The sequence below is a fragment of the Elephantulus edwardii genome, unplaced genomic scaffold (assembly GCF_000299155.1).
Source record: "Elephantulus edwardii isolate Elephantulus edwardi_28Jun2011 unplaced genomic scaffold, EleEdw1.0 scaffold00035, whole genome shotgun sequence".
NCBI classification, from domain to species: Eukaryota; Metazoa; Chordata; class Mammalia; order Macroscelidea; family Macroscelididae; genus Elephantulus; species Elephantulus edwardii.
Window position 1 is genome coordinate 5,250,410 of NW_006399785.1, and position 6,940 is coordinate 5,257,349.

The following is a 6,940-nucleotide window of genomic DNA, read 5'->3' on the forward strand; positions in this document are numbered from 1 at the left end:
TTTTTAATTTTTTTTTTAATCTTACACTGGTTTACCAACAAAGTCAACCTACATTGCCCCTCACACCAGATACCCCCACACATCAAACTGTGCAACCTCATAATTAATTACCTCCCCTACCCATTTCCACCTCTCTGTCCCCTACCCCTTAGATCCTCATTCACGGTTTGCTAGTTACTTATTTCTACAGAAATGATCTTCTACAGTGTTTGTCTGTATGAGACTAAGGCTGTGGGGTTTTTTTTTCTAGTATAGTATACCATGTGACTATATTATTCAAAGTGAACAAAGCTAATCCATCACATCTTACTAATGCCTACAATGTCAACATTCATGCGTTCTATTTAATTTTTCTCACAACTTCTAGTTTTCCAACATTCATTGTTTATACATTACATGTCCCAATTATTAAAGGATATTTGTCACTCTCTTTCCTTGTAAAACATAAAAAAGATGAAGAATGGTTGTAAATAGCCACTAATAATTGCAACGTGGAATAAATGAAGTATGAATGTAGAAAAACTACCGTTTTAAAGAAGAAATGAAATGTGTAACTATTGAATTATAAGGCTTTAATGAAATAAGATGGGCTGAAATTGGGCATGTTGAATCAGATAATCATGCAATGTACTATGCTGGAAAGGAAAAAGTAAAGAAAAATAGTATTGCATTCATAGTAAAAAAGAAAATTTACAGATTAATCTGGAAATACAAGCTTGTGATTGACAAGATACTATCCATATGCACACAAAAAAGACCTGTTAATGCCATTGTTAATCTTTCAAATGTGTGCACAAACAAATAGAGCTAAAGAGGAAGAAATAGAAGATTATTACCGAATTTTGCAGCCTGCAATCGATCAAACACGCAAACAAGATTCATTAATACTAATTGATGACTGGAATGTAAATGCTGGGAATAAGGAAGGTCAGAAGTCAGAGTAAAGGGGCTTGGTGACAGAAATGATGCTGGAGGTAAAATGATAGAATTTTATACAACAAATTATTTGTTCATTGGAATTACCTTTGAAAAAAAAAATCACAAACAGCAACCATACAGATGGACTTCACATGATGGACTACACAGGAAACAGACTGATTACATGTGTAAGAAGGATCATAGGAGAAACTCATTACCAGCTGTGAAAACTAGGCCAGGTTCTGACTAGGGATCAAACTATTAACTACTTATGAACAAGTTCAAATTGAAGTTAAATAAAATTAAAACAAATCCACAAGAACCAAAATATGACTTTGAGTCTATCCAACCTGAGTTTAAAATCATCTTAAGAATAGGTTTGAGGCCTTGAATATGAATGATTGAAGATCAGATGAAATGTTGGATGCTGTCAAACATATCACCCAAGAAGAAAGCAAAAGGTCATAACAAACAGGGGAGGAAGGAAAGATCAAAACATATGTCAAAAGAGACTCTGAATATTGGCATATCTATGTATATCACAGAGAAGCCAAAACAAAGAGAAGAAATTGAGAAGCTTAAGACTTGAACATAAGATATCAAAGGACCACTCATAAAGTGTTATAAAGAAATATGCCAAGACTTAGAGTTAGAAAATGAAATAGGAAGAGTCTTCTGAGAATTTCTCAAGTTGAACGAATTGAATGAAAAAAATTCAAGTCTTGAGTTTCAATACCTAAAGTTGTTTTGGTCAAAATACTGAATGATCCAGGAAACACAAAATGATAAAAAGGAATGAATACAAGTGTTGCTGTACCAAAAAGAATTAGAACCACTTGAAGAAGTAGCATACATGGAAGAACCAATGATCATACAAGAAAAAATTCAAGTTGTTCTGAAGGAGTTTGTTAAAATGAAAACCCCAAGAATTGATGGAATAATAATAAATGTATTTCAACAAATGGATGTAGCCTTAAATGTATTCAATAGGTTGTGCCTAAAAAGTTGAATTAACCAATCTACTTGGCCATCTAACTTAAAGAGATGCATATTTTTTCTCATTCCCAGAGATTGTGATCTAACATAATGTGAGCATTATAGCACAATTTCACATGTAAGCAAAATCTTATTGAAGATTATCCAAAAATTACTTGAATAGCCATCTACAGAGAATTGCTATTTCATCTAGAGACTAAAGTAAGGTTACTCCAGGTCATGGACTTCTCAATTTCTTGTTAAGCATCTGAGAGTGAAATAATGAATCAGAAAGACAGAAGAACAATCGATGCCTTGGAGGTGTGATTCTGGAGGAGAGTATTGACCATCCGTGGACTACTAAGAGAACAAACAGATCTGTCTTGGAGAGAATGAAGCTGAGTTGCTCCTTAGAGTATCTCACATACTTTGGGCATGTTTTCAGGAGAGATGAATCCTTAAAGAAAGACACCATGCTTGGAAATGTAGATAATCAGTACAGAAAAGGAAAACCCTAGATGAGATGGATTGACACAGTGACTATAGTAATGGATCAGATGTGTCAGGGACGGTGAGATTTGCTCAGGATGGGGCAAGGTTCTGAGCCATTGTTTATCACATCACTATGAGTGGTAGTTGACAAAATAGCACATACAAACAATAATATATATGTATGTATGAGTGTGTATTCTTTTGCCAGACTCGTGGAAATGTCTTACAAACCCAACTAAACTGTTTTTTTTTTTGTTTTTCTTAACACGCACACAATATTCCAAATCGTTGCTGCTGGTAGGAGAGGAGAGATTGCAAAGAAATGGAACTCTCTGATTTCCCCTATCATTCCATTTTCTTCTGCATTATTATTTTTAGCATCAGTAATCAGTCAATGTAGAGAAGAAATACAAGTAAGGTGTCCCTAGGTGGCAGATATAGTAATGCACTTGGTTGATAATACGAAGATTACAGGTTACAGTACTTCCAGACACTCCTCAACAGAAAAGCCTAGCAATCTATTTACAAAATGTCAGTCATTGAAAACCTTATAAGCACAATTTTACTATAAAATCCATGGAATCACCTTGAATTACAGTCAATTCAGTGGAATTTTTATATACAGGTAAGAAAGTAACTGATACGACTCTCTGATCAATTTTATTTATTTCAAAATCATTGCTTTCATTCTATGATAGAAGCAGGGTGTGATTCAAAAGTCCTCTTACCTCTGTCAATACTACAGTAGTTCTAACAATTGCTTTCAGTCGTGTATGTAATTATGGTCAGTTCTCACTCATCTTGAGTCCAGCAGAGTTCTAAAATCATAGAAAAAGCTATAGTCTAATTAAGAAGCAGATACAGGAAGATATTACTATTCCTAAAAGGGCAAGGTTCAGTTTAAAGACTAAGGTACATCTAACTCAATGATATTTTCATTTGCTTCACATGTATATGAAAAGTTAGATAATCAATAAAAAAGAACTAGAACTGATGCTTTTGAGTTGGGTGTTGACAAAGATAATTGAACGTAACATGGACTTCCAAAAGAACAAACAAATCTGTCTTGGAGGAAGTGTGAGTAAGGGTGCTTCTTAGAGGCTGTTTTTTGTTGTTGATTGCCTTAAGTTGAGAACGACTCACAGTGACCCTACAAACAAAAGGCCTGAAGCCCCTCTACAATTATTGACCATTTATCAAAGTTCACAGAGTCTCAAGGGGCATATTGTTTAGGAAGTGGATGCCACTCCTGCTGCTAGCCTTAGAGATTTGGAGGGTGAAACTTTGTTCCACATACTTCATGCAGGTTGGTAGTAACAGGTCTATAAAAAAAGAGGAAGACCCTCAATAAGACCAATAAACATAATGACTATCACAATGAACTTGAACATGAAGGAATGGATAGGATAGGGTTTTGATTTGCTGTTCATGGATCCTAATGAATTATCGCTGACCCAAGTGCGCTTAAGAACACTCATATTGATGAGAATTCATTGCTTACACATTACCCTTGCTCTGTTGCTCCATAGAATTTCACTTTCAAAACAAGTATTTAAAGATAAAACCATTAAGAATCTCAACAGAGTAACAATAGTGAATCAATGTTCAGTGTGCAAAGCTCAGATTAAATGCTTGTACAGTGGCAAACAAAGATGTAATAATGTGTTTTTTCAAATACAGTTTTCATTGTAGAAGTAGTTTTTAAAAACCTACAACGCAAAAAAAAAATTGTTAAAAATGTGTTAGTCTAGATTCCGGCACCTCCACTCTGTCCCCTTCGGGTCTCCTGTGTGTGCAATGGACGGCATTGTCCCAGACATAGCAGTTGGTACCAAGCGGGGATCCGAGGAGCTCTTCTCTACCTGTGTCACCAACGGGCTTTTTATCATGAGCAGCTCGGCCTCTGCAGCCAACGGGAACGACAGCAAGAAGTTCACGGGGGACAGCAGGAGCATGGGTGCCCTGGTGCGCATGGTGCATATCCACAAGCTGCCCAGTGATGTCACCGAGGGCGAGGTCATCTCCCTGGGGCTGCCCTTTGGAAAGGTCACCAACCTGCTGATGCTGAAGGGGAAAAACCAGGCCTTCATCGAGATGAACACAGAGGAGGCGGCCAACACCATGGTCAACTACTACACCTCGATGGCAGCCATGCTGCACGGCCAGCCCATCTACATCCAGTTCTCCAACCACAAGGAACTCAAGACCGACAGCTCCCCCAACCAAGCATCCAGGCCACCCTGCAGGCAGTCAACTCAGTCCAGTCAGGAAATCTGGCATTGGCTGCCTCAGCCACTGCAGTGGATGCCGGCATGGCCATGGCTGGCCAGAGCCCAGTGCTCCACATTATCGTGGAAAACCTTTTTTACCCCGTGACGCTGACGTCATCCATCAGATCTTTTCCAAGTTCGGAACTGTCCTGAAGATCATCGCCTTCACCAAGAACAACCAGTTCCAGGCGCTGTTGCAGTACGCAGAGCCCGTGAGCACCCAAAAAACCAAGCTGTCACTGGACGGACAGAACTTCTACAACGCCTGCTACACTTTGTGCATCGACTTCTCCAAGCCCACCAGCCTCAACGTCAAGTACAACTAGAAGTGCTACTACACGGGCACTGACCTGCCTTCTGGGGACAGCCAGCCTTCCCTGGACCAGACCATGGCTGCCGCCTTTGGTGCACCTGGTATAATCTCAGTCTCTCCCTTCCACCTTTGCCATTCCTCAAGCTGCAGGCCTCTCTGTTCCCAACGTCCATGGTGCCTTTGCTCCCCGGGCCATTCCCTCGGCTGCAGCCACAGTAGCAGGCCGCATCGCCATTCCTGGCCTGGCAGGGGCAGGAAACTCAGTCCCGCTGGTCAGTAACCTGAACCCCGAGAGAGTCACACGCCAAAGCTTCTTTATTCTCTTCGGTGTGTATAGTGACGAGCAGCGTGTGAAGGTCTTGTTCAACAAGAAGGAGAATGCCCTGGTGCAGACGGCCGATGGGAGCCCGGCCCAGCTGGCCATGAGCCACCTCAACGGGCACAAGCTGCATGGGAAGCCCGTGCGCATCATGCTGTCCAAGCGCCAGAATGTGCAGCTGCCTCGGGAAGGCCAGGAGGACCAGGACCTGACCAAGGACTACGGCAACTCGCCTCTGCACTGCTTTAAGAAGCCGGGCTCCAAGAAATTCCAGAACATCTTTCCACCCTCCACAACCCTGCAGCTCTCCAATATCCCGCCTTCCATAGCCGAAGATGACCTCAAGGTTCTCTTCTCTAGTAATGGAGGGATAGTCAAGGGCTTCAAATTCCTCCAGAAGGACCGTAAGATGGCCCTGATTCAGATGGACTCAGTGGAGGAGGCCATCCAGGCACTCATAGACCTGCACAACCACGACCTAGGCGAGAACCGCCACCTCCGCGTGTCCTTCTCCAAGTCGACCATCTAGGGCCGCCTGACAGTGGGGCCGCCACCCGGCACCGGGCAACTTCATCATTCCAGAGAAATGCCACTCTAAATGCAGCTCAAGAGACCTTACGACCAGAGATTTTATTTTTTTTAAAAGATAAATCAGTTTACATGTTTTTAAAAAAAAATTAAATCTGATCCACTCTCTAACCCTGGGAGGCGGGAACCCAGAACCACAGTCCCCACCCCTCAGGGCCCACAGCGATGCCTTCTGGAGCCCCTGCGGGGAGGGGACCGGGCTGCACGCGGGTGACCTTGTGCCTTAATGTCCTACATGGGGCCTGCCCACTCCTCGGCCATGGACAAGGAGCCCTGGCCCCATATCTCTCATGTATGGAGGCCCAAGGGTCAGCCCGTCCCTAATCATGTGACATGACCACCTTCCCACCGCGCAGGGCGGCTCTGCGGGGCCTGAGACCACGTGAGCCTTCTTGTATTATACCTTTTGCCTAGCAATATTTCCAGTTGACCAAATAGTCTAATCTTTTCATTTATATGTAAAAGAATAGTTTTAAGTAGCTTTTTATAGCGAGATCAAGATGGTGTAAGTGTATTCTCCTTCTTGTGGTATATTACTTTGCATCTACTCTGTCCTGGTGACTGAAGCGGCCTGGCCTGCCCATGGTGGCCAGCAGCGGCCAGCCTTAGCCACGTGCCAGCTAACCCGCCGAGGGGAGCGCTCTCTCTGCGCACTGTGGACCAAAGCATTCTCTCCTGTCTGCCTCCAGGGCGGGGCCCCAGGCTGCACAGAGGTCTTCTGTGCCTGCCTCGGGCCTCCCCCCCCCAGGCTGCACCCCACAATCCAGCAGCAGCGGGGCACTGGTGAGGGGAGCAAAGCAAGGGTGTTCATGTTCCCGATTTTTTATACCTGTAAGAAGTGGGAACAGGCGCTGGGGTGTTTTTGTTTTTTTTTTTGGTTTGTTTGTTTTTATATTGAGATGTAATGCAGCTTGTTGATGAGACTAGAATCCTGACATACACCTTTCTTTATTTAAACCCTTGTTTGTTTGTTTTTATATTTTATTTTTTTTTAATAATTTTAATGAACATTTACAGAGATTTTGGATTTCCATTCATTCATTGCTGCACTTCTCTCCCCGCCCA

General features: G+C 42.4%; 1 pseudogene; it reads left to right on the forward strand.

The window, feature by feature from the left end:
- The first annotated feature begins 4,143 nt into the window (after nucleotides 1-4,143).
- On the forward strand, nucleotides 4,144-5,816 carry LOC102875753 (annotated as a pseudogene).
- The last annotated feature ends 1,124 nt before the right edge of the window (nucleotides 5,817-6,940 follow it).